Genomic DNA, 17,513 nt, shown 5'->3' with positions numbered 1-17,513 from the left:
GTTGCTGTAGAAAGAACGTTTAGCAAGCAGTGAGTATTAGGAAATAAAGACAATCTTATGAAATAGGGACAGTGACCCAAAAAAAGACGTAAAAAGCGAGAGCGCTGTGAAAAAGAAAAATAATTGAGAAGTAGCACCAGCGAAAGAGACAAAAGTAGGAAACTTTAAAAGCCAAGGGATTAAGAGACAATAATAATTAAAAAGTAGTAACGGAGAATTAACACACAGACATGAAATTTTAAAAGTGGTGGTGTTAAGGAAACTATTAAGGATTACTGTTATCACAGTAAAGGTGATAACAGTCGACAGAAAGAACACGATAAAAGCAGCAGTGGTTAGGGTAACGAGGGGAAAAAAATTAAAAGTGATTGCATAAGGAGTTCAGCTATCTCAAAAGGGGAAAGCATTCTTCCTTGTGAGTTTGCAGGGCTCGTAGAGGGGGCTTTAAAGGAGGCTTGAAGGGGAAAGGGTATAGCCAGGTTCGCTAAAGAGGAGCCTAGGGGTGGCGTGCCAAGCTCGGGTGAAATCGATATCCCAGCTTGAGCGTGTCTACGCCAATGCATGCGGCACGGACGCCATAGGGCAGGAGATAGAGGCTGTTGTGCAGCACGATAGCTGTGACTTGGTTGCCATCGCCGACATCGTGGAATCATAGAACGTCCTGGGTCAGAAGGGACCCACAAGGCTTAGAGTCCAACTCCTTTCTCTGCACAGGACAATCCCAAAATCACACAATGTCTCTGAGGGCATTGTCCTAGTGCTTCTTGATTATTGTCAGGCTTGGGGCTGTGACTGCCTCACTGGGGAGCCTGTTCCAGTGTTCCATTGCTCTCTGGGTGAAGCACCTTTTCCTAATATCCAACCTAAACCTCCCCTGGCCCATCTTCCTGCCATTCCCTCGGGTCCTATTGTCAGTGACCAGAGAAAAATGATCGGTGCCTGTGCCTCGTCCACCCATTATGAAGAAGCTGTAGACTGAGATGACATCTCCCTTTCTCTATGCTGAATGAACCCAGTACTTCAGTACTGTTTAGTACTCTTTCTCACCGTATGGTTTCCCTCCAGATGCGGTGAGATGCCTTGTACAATTCGAGTGCTGCGATGGATGGCTATAATCTCTTAGGAAGGGTTAGGCAAGGAAGGAGATGTGGTGGGGTGCCTCTGTATGTTAGGTAGTGTTTTGGTTATAGAGAGCTCAATGATTGGGAGGATGAGATTGACCGCTTATGGGTAAGGAGGAGGGGAAAGGCCAACGAGGCAGATATCCAGCTGGGGGTCTGCTGTAGGCCACCCGACCGCAATGAAGAGGTAGATGAAGAATTCTACAGGCATCTGGCAGACCTCTTGCTATTGCTACCCCTTATTCCCATGGGGGATTTGCGCTTATGAGATGTCTGCTAGGAAGAAAACAAAGCACAGAGGAAACTGTCCCAGAGATTCATGGAGTGCTTGGGAGGTAACTTCCTGATGCAGCTGGTAAATGAGCCTACCAGGGAGGTGCCTTGACTGACCTGTTGTTCACAAACAGAAGGACCAGTGGGAGATGCGGTAGTCGGAAGCCCTCTTGCACTTAGCGACTGCAATGTGATAGAATTCCTGAGGCTTGGCAAAATAAGGAAGAGGGCCAGCAAAACCTTTACCGTGGACTTGTGGAGGGCAGGCTTTGGACTCTTCAGGATGCTGGCTGAAAGAGTTCCTTGGGAGGAAGTCCTGAAGGGCTAAGGGGTCCTGGAAGGCTGAACGTTCAAGGAGGAAATCTGGAAGGTACAGGACCAGGTTGTCCCCATGTGCAGTAAGACAAACGGGCAGGGAGGATGACAGGCCTGGCTGAACAGAGAGCTTTTGCTGTGGCTTAGGGGAGGGGGAAAAAGGAAAGTTTACTGCTTTTTAAGAATGGGTAGGCAACTCAAGAACAGAACACAGAGCTTGTTATGCCAATCAGAGAGCAAACCAGGAAGGCAAAAGCCCAGCTGGAACTCAACTGGCCACTGTTGTTAGAGATGACAAAACATGCTTTTACAAATATGCTAACAACGGAAAGAGCCAAAAAGAATCTCCATCCTCTATTGGATGTGGGGGGTGGGGAGGGAAATGCTGCCACTGAGGAAAAGATTGAGGTATTGGATGCCTTGTTGGTCTTGGTCTCTAGTAGTCAGGCTGTTACCAAGGTAGTAATGGTTCACCTTCAGTGCGCTCACCAGGCACATGTGGGAAGACCAGGGGATCAGGCCCAGAAACCGCATGTTTTTGAAAGGCAGGTTCTGCCTGACCAATGTGGTCTCCTTCTATGACCAGGTGACCCGCCTAGTGGATGAGGGAAGGCCTGTGGATGTTATCTACCTGTACTTCAGTAAAGTCTTTGACACTGTCTGCCACAGCATTCTGCCAGAGAAGCTGGTGGTTCCTAGCTTGGACAGGTGTACTCTTTGCCAGGTACAAAACTGGCTGGATGGCCGAGCCCAAAGAGTTGTGGTGAAAGAAGTTAAATCCAATTCATGGCTGGTCATGAGCGACGTTTCCCAGGGGTCACTTTTGGGACCAGTCTTGTTCCATATCTTTATCAACGATCTGAATGAGGGGACACTGTGCCTTCAGTCAGTTTGCAGATGATACCAAGCTGGGTAGGAGTGTTGATCTTCTTGAGGGTAGGAAGGCTCTGCAGATGGATCCGGACAGGCTGGACCCATGGCCCTAGGTCAGCTCTATGAGAATTAACAAGGCTGAGTGCTGGGTTCTGTGCTCAGGTCACACTGACCCCATGCAATGCTACAGGCTTGGGGAAGAGCAGCTGAAAAACTGTGCAGCAGAGAAGAACCCAGGGGGGCCAGTTGACAGCTGGCTGAATGTGACCTGGAGGTGTGCCTGGGTTGCCAAGGAGGCTGATGGCATCCTGCCTTGTATCAGGAATAGTGTGCCCAGCAGGAGTAGGGAGGTGATCGTACCCCTGTACTTGCCACAGGTGAGGCCACACCTTGAGTATCGTGTTCCCTTTCGGGCCCTTCAGCACAAAAAGGACATTGAGTAGTTGGAGTGTGTCCAGATAAGGGCAACAAAGCCTGGGAAAGGGTCTGGAGACAAAGTCCTATGAAGAGCGGCTGAGGGAACTGGGGTCGTTTTAGTCTGGAGAAGAGACGGCTCAAAGGACGTTGTAGTGAACCGGGTGTAGGTTCCTTTTCCCAATAAGCTAGCAATTGGACAAGAGGAAATGGTGTTGAGTTGCACCAGGGAATGATCAGATAGGGTATTAGGAAAAGTTTCTTTACCGGCAGAGTAGTCAAGCATTGGAACAGGCTGCCCAGAGAGGTGGTGCAGTTGCCCTCCCTGGAGGTGTTCAAAAGATGTGTATACGTGGCACTTTAGGAGGCACGGTAGTGTGGGGTTGATGACTGGACTCAATGATATCAGAGGTCTTTTCCAACCTTATTAATTATATTAAAGAATACAAACAGTGACTGTGACAAAATATTTTAAAAGCAATGGGGTGCACGACCCTCAAGTAACCCATAAAATTAGGGATTGGCAGCTTTGTAAAACTAGACCTAGAAAGAGCATTTTAAAAGCAATGGGGTAAGGGACAGACAGGAAAAAATAAGAAATAGGGTCCACAAACTAAATCAATGAAGACATAGAGACAACATTGAAAAAGTGATTTAGTTTAGGACAGGCAGGAAGAAATAAACATGGATGCAGAACTGAATGTAGACAGAAAGCGCAAATGTAAAAATCAATGGGGTTCTGGCCATGTAGGTAAGAACTTAAATATCAAGAGAGGGAGCCAGATAGATGGCCACAGAGAGAGGCCGTAGGAAGAGCGAGCTGGGGCAGAGCTGAGAGTCGCTGAAAATGGAGATAGGTCACTGGATAGAGGCAGACCTAGAAATGCAATTTTCACAAGTAATGGGGAAGAAAGAAATAATAGCAGGTGTGGAGCCAGAAAAGGAGAGGTATAGAAAGGAAACATAGAAGGCGATGGGGCACAGGGCAGTGTTGGCAGAGGACCAAAAAGCTTTGGTGAGCCGGGCAGCCCGAGAAGGAGACAGAGGCAGGGACAGACAAGGAGTCAGGCAGACACCAGGAAAAGCATAGCAGGGATGGGCCGAGGTGCATGGGAGGAGATGTACAACTCACTGCAGCTCCTGTTGCTGGCAGGACACCTTCACAGCCCTGAGGTTTCTCTCTCTCCCTCTGCCCCTTCCTCTTCCACAGTGCTGGCTGCCCAAACCACACGCCCTGCCCAGGAGCCGGCAGCTGGTGCCTTGACACTCCTCTCCCACCATGTTTCCTGGGCGCACGGGGGCCGACGCATACAGCCAACAGAGATGCTGATATCCTGACAACTTGTGCTGGTGGTGCGCTCTGTCTGGGATGGATCCTTCCTTGCTCAATGACACGCTGTTCCTTGCTGGATGCAGCTGCCTGTGGAACCCCCTTCCTTTCACTCCTCGGCCAGCTCCTGCAGGCAGGAGTGTCCGGGCAGCCCTCTCCCCAGCTAGAGCCCCTTGGCACAGCAGGGCCAGCCCTGTCCTCGGACTCACCGGCTGCATCCAACAGCACATCATCATCTCCCTTGGACCGAACTGCAGCCACTCACCCCGAAGCCCAGGGGCTGCAAACGCATCTGGGAATGCACAGGAGGCAGCGAAGCCTCATTCCTTCATGCACATCAGAAATTGTGGCAGTGAGCTGGCTACCAGGCTCAGTGCCCAAAGGCAGTATGACAGAGGAAAAAGAATAAATAGGGAGGAAGGACAGAGGAAATAGCCAGAAAAAGGGACACGGGAACAAAAGAGGAAGAGGTGAAGTGTGCAGGCCAGAATTGGCAAAACAGCACGAACTTTTGGGGCACCAGAATCAGGGGTTTGGGGGTATATTAGTGCTGTGGCAGTAGCTCCCGCTCTGCGAGCACAGCCCTGCAGGGGAAAGTCACCAACTGGGGGAATGGGCCCTGGCTTGAGAGAGGAAAAGGAAAAGGGATAAGGGGCAGCTTTAGAAAGTGCTTTTATAACTTCAGTAGATATGAAGGGGGGGGGGGGTTGAGCTTCTGAAACCTTTCTATAGATAGTGTTTTTCTTACAGTTATGAAAACCCTATATAGCAGAGATATTTACACTTATGTATCTACTTGCATATATGTATATTTAGGGAATACATTGATGTTTCATAACTTGATATCTATTTACACTCTCTATCGTGACTATATAGAGTATTTACACATCTATTTAGACGTACCCATTAACACTTTTATCAGAACTTCTATTTAGATTAGCTATCAGTTTAAACTTACATATTTTGACACTAATCTTTTTACACTTCCCTATTTAGACATCTACTTATATCTATATCCGTTTACACTTTATTATCTTTATTTATATTACATAGAATATCTACCAAAAGGGTTGGACTAGATGATCCCTGAGAACTGTCCAACCTGTGACCCTGTGATAGACTTACTACAGAACACACACTAAATTCAGATAGCTTGATTGAGTCAGACTTTTTATATATTTTGAAAAAACAATATTAACTTATAAATAAAAACACCTTTAAACCAAACCTTTTACTACTGGATAGCATGAAGACCTTTACATTTTGTATATTCCAAGTAGAAACACATACAGCATCTTACAATATAAAAAACTTGTATAGACATAAAGCAAAAAAAGTTTTTTGCAATTTAAACTCTCTCTAGAGAAAGGAATTAAAACTAGAAAAAAAACTTTTCCTCTAATTTAATGCCACACACCCATACTTATAGTGTATAATATTTAATAATGCCCCTATGACTCTTTGGGGAGGGACACCCCCCCCGATTACACCCACATCTGTAACAGGTTAGCAGGATTCCTATGCACAAAATACACCCAACATATGATATTTAAAAAGCACAACAGTATTTACTGCTCTGTTATAGCCTTGCATAAGCTGTTACTATCATATTGTTTTCCCCTCATCAGAGTCTTACCAACCCCACTACACCCGAGACACCGCCAAGTGAGAGGGTGACCATGAGCGGGGTCATTGCAGAGAGGGGAGGTAGGCATGGCACCCCTGCGGTTCACAGAGCAGGCTCTGTCTCCCCTCTCTCTCTGCTTTGAGCTGCCCCTTTTTATACCCCCAACACATTCAAGGATAAAGTATTACCTAGGCATTGGCGCACGCAACAAGGCCTGCCAGGTATGTGCTCTGCCAGCTAACGGCAGTTCTGGGATTGCAGTGACACATTGTTCATTAACAATCCTCCCACTTCCCTTCTTCGAGGTTGTGTTCTCACAGCTGTGTTCAGCTTGTAATTTTTCCACAGTGGCCCTACACCGACCACCATCTAAAATCCCTCACCCGCTGCATCCTTGCCCCCACACAAAGTGACTTTAGTGTGCCCTAAGTGACAGGAAGCAAGCATGGGTGGGAAGGTATTTACTGAGCATACTGAGATGCTTTCATCAAGATGTTGGAAAAACAAAAATCTAACTAAACTTCAGAATATTAAAAAAATTAGAGCAGATCAAAATATGATCTTATCAGCCTAAGGCATAGTATAGCAGTTCAGTCAAAGGAGGTTTCTAGGTAAATGGATCAGCTTGAAACACAAAAATTTTGAGTATTTAGAACACCTAAACACACTATTAACAGCTATTTTTATTAAAAACCTGTTCAAAATGGTATCAAACTAAACATTCTTGCTGGTGTCCAAACAAGTCTTATCCTTTCCTTATGGCGCTGCTGCAGGGAGATAACCCTATGAGACTGCAGCGCAACGCTATAGCGTAACAAAAACCTGTGCTTACAGATTCACCACCACAGCTACAGCTCTTTCACTGCTGCTGCTGCACATCGTGCTTACTCAGTGAAGCCCAAAGTGTCAAACTTTAAAGAGTAAAATAACAATTAAAGACCAAATCTAAGTAATTCACTGCATGTTAAAAAGGTGTGTGTTCATACAGACCCAGTTAAAATACTTATGCTATAAAAGCATTCAATTTTCCTTCTGCGTTAATCTTCCACACGTGTAAATGTAATGTGGTCAATAATCCATCTCCAAAACTCCCAATAATGATTTGACCAGGAGGGTTTTATGTGTTATAGAGTTAGGAGGGACACCTCGCCAGCTGCACTGCCTTAGAGAGATGCTGCCTAACTGCAACTGAAATGTGCCCTTGAAAGCAAGGGACAGATCAGGTACTTCATAAAACTCCCTCAAAATATCAAGGGGAAAAACCCAAAACATTCAGTTGCCTCTCTTGTTTAACATTTCCAACAAATACCTCACTGCTACACACACACAGCTAATTCATCTTACACTACAGCTATTTGGTACTTAGAGTTTAAACAATGCAAGTCAATTTATAAATCATACTATGGTAGCTTTTCTTTTAAAGCTTAATTTATGATAGACATATCCGTGAGTTAAAAAATCATATATGTGGTTTCATTGTCCAGGGCAGGGGGTGTCAAATCTACAGTGCTGTAATACCTAAAGCTACCAAAAAGGACTTGCATATTTACTAAATTATTTGGCTGCACTGAAGCATGCCAATGAATGCCATTTTATGATCTCAGTTGTTACAACTGAGACCCCAAACACTACCACTGCCATCAACATTTAGAGTATGGAATGAAGTGGATTTTTTTTTTGCCCCCCAACCAAAAAAAAAAAAAACCAAAACACCCCACACTAAAACCACACCACCAAAAAATACCCCAGTGATAAGTCTTGTGCTGATGACTTCTACTGCCAAATACATCATCTCCAAAGATCTCCAAAGACTATGAGGATTTCAGATGGCTCAGGTTCTGGATCCTTTCTCAACAAAAACCACATCAGCTAACCAGCATATTCTAGCAGTTGCCAGGTGCCTCTCCATGATCTAAAAAAAAACAACACAAAAACACCAAACACCCAAAACACCCACCAAAAACAGAGAAACCACCACACCCACAAAACAGTGCCAACAGTATCACATGGGCCAACACAGACTCTTGCAGAACATCCCCCTCCTCAAAAGGAACACATCCACCTGCTTACCTGCTCTGCACAGATTCCAGCATCACACACTGCACCTGTCATCACTTGTGGCCCCAATATATCACAGTACAATACATTGCCCAACTTGCCTCCAGTGCCCAGATCCCACTTGGCTCATTGCTATGCACCTTCAAAGCCAAAAAACAAATAAACAAAAAAAAACCCGTAACTCAAACACACAGTGTCGTAGAGCCAGTCACATCTTCCCTCTATAACCACCACACACCAACTCACCTGCTTGCAGCGCTCCCCACCCCCTGCTCTCCTCCATCCCTCGGCATCTGCAAAAACAATACCCAACAAGTCACCTGGATGCACAGCAACACCTTCACCATGACACAGCTCTTGTTCCCATGTAGGAACACCCTCGAGAGCCCAACTACAGCCTGCTATTAAGAGACAGACGTTAAGCCTGATGCACGGACGAGATGGAACACCCTTGAGATGCACTCTGCTCAGCTACAACACTAGCTCCCTCTCCCACACAGCTACCGACATCCCCTCCAAGCCCACAAAACACCATGGCAATTACGGTCCTCGCCTGCTGACGACAACCACCCAATCTGAGATGACGGTAAAACCTTTCCCTCAAGAGCCCAGGCACATCGACGGATGAACCATAGGCTCCTAGCACCAGGCCACCTAGCCCTGACGCTACACCCCCTGCAGGGCGGCACGAAGCCACACACAGAGGCACACGCCAACATTACACAGAACACTACACATAACGTGCTTCAAAGATGAGGGAAAGCTCTTGGCAAGAGCAACAGCACCTGGACAGAAGAGCTCGTCAGGCAACAAGATGTACAGGACCCTGACAGTGATATGAGGAGGCCCCAAGGCAGCCCCAGAAAAACAGCACAGCGTCATAGTCCATGACAAACAGTTCCTCTAAAAACCAAGACGATGGATGTGCAAGAAGCCCAGCTTCAGGACCTAAGCGCTTAAGGATGCAGGGAAGAAATCCCACTCCCTGAAAATGGACAGCTACAGAGCAGACCAGCTCACGCAACCAGGAACGACGACAAACAAGACGACTGTCCGGAAACCTCTGCAACGTCAAAGCAATCAACACTTTAAACTTGTAGGGCAAAAAGAGAAGTGACCAATGGGTGCTGTGCCCATGATTAGAGACTTGCCAGGCCCTTGGGATGGTACCTGAGGCAGGTGCCTTGCTCTTAGAGAGCAAGGAGAACATCAAGACCTGAAGGAAGTCTAAGACACTGGACACACACCACACAAACTACACAGCAACACACAGGGCCTGGAACTACCCTGCACAGCACAAACTAGCATAATGGTGAAGAGGAACCCGCTTCCCTTACCTGCCCAAAGGGGACTGGTTTCTGGACAGCCCTCTCCTCTATGCTACCTTTAAAGCCCTCTCTTGCCATGGCCAAACTTCTCCCTTCCCTGCTCCTATCCCTCCTCCAGAACCGCTACCTCAACTTAGCTTTCAGAGGGCTGGGAGTCTCAACCTATCCTCGAAAAGAAAAGCACGGTCAGCCCACTGGATCAGACCTGCAGTTGCCAGGTGCCTCTTCATCACCTAAAAAAACAAAAACAAAACCCCCACAAGCCACACACAACAGTCCTGTCAGTCAGCATCACATCACTCAACAAGGACACCTCTCATCGGCATGTGGCATCTCCCCTCTGAAGCTTCTGTGGAACACCCGCAAAAACCCAAGCAAAAAGGCACCTCCTGAGACACTGCCCAAAACTGCCACCTTCCCCGACCTTGTCTCGCACTGCTTTACCTCAACAGCTCGCCCACCCGGCCTCCGTCAGTTCACTCGCCGCGTGGATGGTCGCCCACCACCTGTAACACCCAAACAACACAGGTTGCTTATAGCTTCATCAGCAACACAACACCTCAAAAAGAACCGCTACTTCAGACAACCAATCACTTCTCAACCTTGCCCAGCTCACCTCCAGTGCCAAGATCACGCTCATCACCATGCAACTTCAAAGCCAAAACCAACTAAACATAAAAAAACCACACCCCACAAAACAAGCAAGCAACAGTGTCATTGAGCCATCAGTCACATCTTCCCTCTATATATACCACGTGCCAACTCACCTGCTTGCAGCGCTCCTACCGATCTCCTCCATACCTCTGCATGACTCGTCCCTCGGCATCTGCAAAAACAATACCCAACAAGTCACCTGGAAGCACAGCAATAGCTTCACCATGACACAGGTCTTGTGCCCATGTAGGAACACCATCGAGAGCCCAACTGGGGCTGCCATAAGAGAAATACATTAAATGAAACAAGAAGCCCAATGCACATCCAAACTTGAACACCCTTGAGATGCACTCTGCTCAGCTAAAACTCTAGCTGCCTCTCCCAGACAGCTATGGTCACCCTCTGGGAGCCCACAAAACACCATGGGAATTACGGTCCTTGCCTGCTGATGACAGCCACCCAATCAGAGACAATGGTACAACCTTTCCCCCAAGAGCCCAGACACATCGACAGATGAACCATAGGCTCTCATCGTTGCACCACCTCACCCTGACTCTACACCCCCAGGCAGGGCAGCTTCAAGACAAGAACACACAGGCACAGACCAACGCTACACAGAATACTACACACAACGCACATCAAAAACGAGGGAGAACTCTTGGCAAGAATAAAGACACCCGGATGGAAGAGCTTGTCTGGCAAGACCACCTGTAGGACCCTGATGGTGACCTCAGGAGGCTCCAGGGCACCTCCAGAAAATGACAAGAGCTTCATGGCCCATGAGAAGAAGTTACTCTCAAAAGGACAGGATGGATGTGCAAGCAGCCCGGCTTCATGACCTAAGCAGATAAGGATGCAAGCAAAAAATTCCAGTCCCTAAAAACTGACAGCTACAGAACAGAGCTGCTCACGCAGCCAGGAACAATGACGCACAAGACTACCATCCAAAACCATCAAAGATGCCACAGCAATCTACGCCTGAAGCTTGTGATGCAAAAATATAAAAAACACCACCTGACTGGCACTGTGCCCACAAGTAGGGCCTTCCCAGGCCCGCACAACAGTGCCCGAGGCACATGCCTTGCTCCTTAAGAGCAAGAACAACAATGAAGACCTGAGGAAGGTTGAAGACACAGAACACACAAACAACACAACACCACACGCAGCCTGGAACTGCCCTGCCCGGCACAAGTTCCTGTCACATTGAAGAGGAACCCACTGCATTTCCCTGCTCAAAGGGGACTGCTTCCTGGCCCTCTCCTCTACGCTATCTATAAAACCCCTTCCTGCCATGGCTACCTTTGCATACCTCCCTCCCACAACCCCGGCCCCAGCACCACTGCCTCAACTTAGCTTTCAGGGGGATGACAGTCTCAGTCCTTCCATCCTTCAGAACAACTAGCACAGTCACACCACTGCATCGGTCCTCCAGGTGCCTTTTCATCATCTGGAAAATAAAAGGCCACAATCCACACACAGCAGTGCTGTCAGCATCCCATCACTCACAAAGGACCTATCCCACAGCATCCCCCACCTCACAGGCACCCAGCTGCTCCACTCACCTGCTCTGTGCCCATTCTGGACATGGACAACACATCCCTTGCGGGCCCTACAGATACCATAAAGGCACACAAAGTTACCATTGTACTTCCAAAAAAATCACCAGCTCCACACCTCCTCTCTGCAGCCCAGCTCACCTCAAAGGTGCATCTAATTCCAAAGCAGCCAGCACAGAACCTGCAAAACTAAAGAGAACCACTTTAACTCAGTTGCCACACAACGCCTTGCTCTTGAACAACAACCTGGCCTTCGACCCGCTCACCTTCTCACACCTCTCATCGGCATGTGGCATCTCCCCTCTGAAGCTTCTGTGGAACACCCGCAAAAACCCAAGCAAAAAGGCACCTCCTGAGACACTGCCCAAAACTGCCACCTTCCCCGACCTTGTCTCGCACTGCTTTACCTCAACAGCTCGCCCACCCGGCCTCCGTCAGTTCACTTGCCGCGTGGATGGTCGCCCACCACCTGTAACACCCAAACAACACGGGTTGCTTATAGCTTCATCAGCAACACAACACCTCAAAAAGAACCACTACTTCAGACAACCAATCACTGCTCACCTTACCCGACTCACCTCCAGCACCCAGATCCTGCTTTGCTCATTGCTGTCTGCCTTCAAATCCAAAAAACCTAGAAATACAGCAAAGGAGTCCCATAGCCATCAGTCACACCTTCCGTCTATATACCACGCACTGACTCACCTCACAACACTCCCCTCAGCTCTCCTCCATCACCCTGCATGCCTCGTCCCTCAGCATCTGCAAAATACCCAACAAGTGACCTGGAAGCACAGCAATAGCTTCACCATGACACAGGTCTTGTGCCCATGTAGGAACACCATCGAGAGCCTGACTGCAGCCTCCCGTTAATACAACTACATTACAATGAAACAAGAAGCCCTACATACATACAAGCTTGGACACCATTGAGATGCAATCTACCCTGCACTCTAGCTGCCTTTCCCAGAGAGCTACTGTCATCCCCTGGGCACCCACAAAACAGAACAGAAATCACTGTCTTCACCCACTGCTGATGGCTACTCAAGCCAAAGTGATGGTACAACCTTTGCCCCAGGACCCTCATCAGATTAACAGATGAACTGTAAACTCTCTTCTCCAGGGCCCCTACCCCTGAGTCTACACCCCCAGCAGGGCAGCTCCAAGCCAAGCACACACCAACGCTACACAGAACACTACACACAACGGACTGCAAGGGTGAAAGAAAACTCTTGGCAAGAACATCAACTGGATGGAAAAGCCCCAGCCAGCAAGTAGACCAGGGGACCCCAACAGTGACGTGAGGATGCCCGCAGGCAATACCAGAAAACAAGAGCTTCGTGGGCTGTGACAAGCACTTCCTCTCAAAACCGAGGAGGCGGATGCACAAGCAGCCCAGTTTCAAGACCTAAGCACTTAAGGGTGCAAGGAAGAAATGCCACTCCCTGAAAGCTGACAGCAACAGAGCAGAGCCACTCACGCAGCCTGGATCGACGACGCACAAGACCACCGTCCAAAACGGTCCGAGACACCAGACCGATCCATGCTTGAAGCTTGCAAAGCCAGAAGAGAAGCAGCCCGATGGGCACTCTGCCCACAATTAGGGCCTCGCCAGGCCCTAGGAATGCTGCCAAGGTGCCTGCCTTGCTCCTAAGGAGCAAAGAGAACAATCGAGACCCAAGGAAGGTCGACAACACCCAACACAGAACACACACACTGCACATTACGCATGCAGCCTGGAACTGCCCTGCCCAACACACGCTCCTGTCCCATTGAAGAGGAACCCACTCCCTTTACCTGCTCAGAGGTGACTGATGCCTGGACAGCCCTCTCCCCTACGCCATCTTTAAAGCCCCTTCCTGCCATGGCTACCCCTGCACCCCTCCCTCCCCCAACCCCTACCCCCAGCACCGTTGCCTCAACTTAGCTTTCAAGGGGCCAAGAGTCTCAGTCCATCCATCCTTCCAAAGCACAAGCACACAGTCAGCCCACTGCATTCATCCTCCAGTAACCAGGTGCCCCGTCATCATCTGAAAAAACCACAAGCCACACCCAACAGTGCCGTCAGTCAGCATCACATCACTCAACATGGACCTATCCTGCAGCATCCCCCACCTCAGACACACCCAGCTGCTCCACTCACCCGCTCCATGCCCGTTCTGAACTTGGATGCTCACCATCCCTTGCGGCCCCTAGATACACCAAGGGGCACACAAAGTTACTGTTGCACTTCCAAAAGAGTCACCAGCTCCACACTCCTCCTCTCTGCAACCCAGCTCACCTCAAATGCACATCCAATCCCAGAGGCAGCCCGCACGCAACCTGCAAAACCAAAGACAAACACTTCGACTGACTTGCCGCATAACACCTTGGTCTCGAACAACAGCCTGGACCACAACCACCTCACCTTCACAGAGGTCTGATCAGCATGCAGTGTCTCCCCCATGAAACCTGCATGAAGTATGTTTTAAGTCCTAAACAAGGAAGTACATGCTAAGATATTGATTAGAATAGCAACCTACCCATACTGAATGCCATTCTCACGCTCCTTTTCCTTGACATCCTGCCTGCCCAGCCTCCATGAGTTTTAGGTGCCACATTAAGGCTCGCCCACAACCCTGGTAACATGCAAGCAACACAAGTCAGGTTTAGCTTCACCATCAATAGAACACATCAAAAGGAACCACTATTTCAGCCCACTATTTACCTCTCACCTTGCCTGACTCATCTCCTCTGTCCAGATCACACTTGGCTCATTCCTTACTGCCTTCAAACATTCCTCCCAGACCCCCACCCCAAAAAAAAGCCACTACAGTGTCATTTAGTTATCAATTACATCTTCCTCCTACATACTACACACTGGCTTACCTTCTTACAGTGTTTCCCCAACTTTCCTCTATCACCCTGCACAACTCTTCCTCTGCAAGTAGAACAAAGAACATGGTTTAAGTCACCTGGATGCACAGCAGCAGCTTAACCAATCCACAGGTCTTTGTCCCTGGTAGGAATACCATGTAGAGCCCAAGCACAGCCTGCCATTAAAGAGAATACATTAAATCATACACATGTATAAGTCTGAAGGCCTTTAAGATATAGTCTTCTCAGCCAGCACTTTAGCTGCCAGCTTCAGTCCAGATGGCTACAGCCATCCACCTGACATCCACAAAATGCTACAGAAGTTACTGTCACTTCCCAGTGTTATTGGCTCGGCAAAGGACTACACAAGGTTTTGCAAAACAGTCTATGCATATTATCCATATACTTGTATAGGGTTGTTTGGTTTTTTTTTTCAAAACAAACCAAATATATATATTCCCATATATGAACACGTACAGAATGCTTACCCTAATCCCTACCACTTGATCTCACTAGGAATTCTATTAAGGGTTAATGTCAACACTTTACAGATTATACAAGAAAGCTTATTAAAATAATTTTAAAGTTTATTCATCAATAAGGTTACAAACTGCAATACTAAAAGAAATGCTCTTACAATAAGAAAAAATCCAAGCAAAAAAAAAAAAAGAAAGCATATTATTAAACCATCCTACCACACCTGGACCCCCCAAACAATATTAGATGAGATAAAAGGAAGCTTGGATACAAATGATACTTCAAATTTAAACACCACCAAACCTTGCTAAGTTATAAAATCCTTACTCTAAACAAATATCAGTATTGCTTTAATTATCAAAACACACCTATCAAAAAAACCTTTAACCACTCTAAAATTACAAGTAAGTAAAGGAATACCAGAGCACCCACACCAGAGAAACCCAGGAAGAAAATGAGCTCCCTAACCAGAGGCTGTGGCTCATATACCCCAGGCCCCACCCACCACCCTACCCACAATCACCTAGGAAAGGGGAGGGGTGAGCCACCACAGAGTATAAAGGCAGCTGAAGAAGAAAGAGTAGGGAGTCTTTTCAAGTGCTTTACGTTTGTAGTATGGAGGAATATAGAGATAATGGTTGTTACTGCAATTGCACTGCCATTTTTTTTTTTTCTACAACTACATATGCTGCATCAGCAATGTGACCAGGTAAGAAAGTAAACTTCATGTTGCTGGGATGTATATATGAAAAAGCCATGCCGTATTAATTTATATAGAAGAGCAACTTCTTGAATACAATAATGTTATTATGACCAATAGTTGAGTGTTACTTTCCTGTAAAAAGAAAAAATACTGTAGAGCTATATTTCATTTTCAGCAAAACCATACATGCTATCTCTATTCTAGATATGACTGAGTGACAGAACAGATTTAGGCCCCATAAGATTGCCTTCTCAAAAATATGTCTGGTTTAAAGGAACTTACTTACTTATAAATTCATGAGAGGTCAAATTAACCTTGACACTCTCCACCTGACTTCCTTAAGTGACTGATATCAGTCTCAAAGGACAGAAAATAAGCAATAAAAAATACAGGAATTGTAAGGAAAGTTCTGTGAAGCATATTAATTAAAGAAAGAATAAATTGGAAAGTTTAACGAACTCATTGAGACATAAGTTGATAAATATACATTGAGGCTAACAATTTTTGAAGCACCTCAGGAGAAGATCTGAGCCAACTATAGGTTTTGGGTACCAGATCCTAAGTAGAAACATACAATAAGACCAAAAAAAAAAAAAAAAATTACTGCAAAGTATAAAGATGGCTTTAAGAAAGGTTCTGACAGACCAAGAGGTATTGTCACAGGGATAGAAATGGTTTCCAAGGGACCAGAGAAACTAAAGCAGTGGAGAAAATGCAAGAAGCTCAAAAGGGAATTGAACAAACTAACAGATATCCTTAGGGGAGTGGGAACTGGGCCAGGGCAGCAAAGAATTGAGAAAACAAAAGACTTGATTGGGATAACAGATACCGACTCAGGAAGAGAGCCAAAGGCTAAAAAGAGGTGGAAAGTGCCCTTCTGAGCTAGAACAGAGTCCTGGGCCATAGGGGATGTCCATGACAACTTGGCAAAAGGAACAGAGGAGTCCTGAGGGAGCCCAGGACACCAAAGAAGCCTCAGAGATAAAAATGAGGAACTCCAAAGGGGATTTCAGCAAAGCACAGATGCTGTCAGGGTGCTGGAGGCTGAATGAAGGCATCCTAGGCAGCACAGAGGAAGATAAGAGTGCTGTGAAATGCACTAAAACAAATCCGTACAAAGGGAGCTATAGTGCTTATAAAAGTGCTGTGGCATACAAGAAAGGGCTCAGATGACATTGTTATAGAGAGCAGATGAATTAAGATTGGGCAGGCTAAGAAAAGAAGACTCAGACACACGTCAAGGGCCTTCAAGTCTCAGGAGGGCATCTAGGCAAACTACAGATGACTGACAGAGGTACTGAACGCAGATACCCTTAATTGCAGAGAGGAAGAGAAAGGAGCACTGCATAGCAAAAAGAGATGGGAGGCTCTGACAGAACAATAAAGAAGGTGAGGGAGATAAAATGCTGCAAAAATCAGTTGCTGGTATTGTTTAATCATCAGTCTCCCTGTGCTTGAAGTCTGGTTGCAGCTGGGCTCCTGAGTGACATTGTGACTGTGAGGACAGGGGTAAGGGGTGCAGTGGACAAAAGACCGCTTGGGACAACAAGGAGGAACTCAAGAGATCATCTGAGCAGAGTACAGATAGTCTCAGGTGGCCAATGACTGAACAGAGGAATCCCAGAGAGAGTAGAGGAACAGATGACTGCTCTGTGGCTCAAACTGCTATAAGGTGGTTGTGGAGCTCGAGGAAAGTCTCGGAAGGCATTGTGACTGAGATAAAATGTCCTGAGGAAGGCAGAGACACCGAAAAATATTTGGGAACATGACAACTAAATCCAGAGGGGATATGAGCTCAGTAAACGTGTCACCAGAGAGCCAGGGAACTGACAGAGGCACAAATAGAAGGGAGAAAGGACAGAACGGCTACTGTGTGCAGCATATATGGACTCAGGAAGTCTTCAGATGATAAGAGGGGTGCGAGTTCT

The sequence above is a fragment of the Phalacrocorax aristotelis genome, unplaced genomic scaffold, assembly GCF_949628215.1.
Source record: "Phalacrocorax aristotelis unplaced genomic scaffold, bGulAri2.1 scaffold_108, whole genome shotgun sequence".
Taxonomy (NCBI): domain Eukaryota; kingdom Metazoa; phylum Chordata; class Aves; order Suliformes; family Phalacrocoracidae; genus Phalacrocorax; species Phalacrocorax aristotelis.
This window is presented reverse-complemented; position numbering follows the sequence as displayed.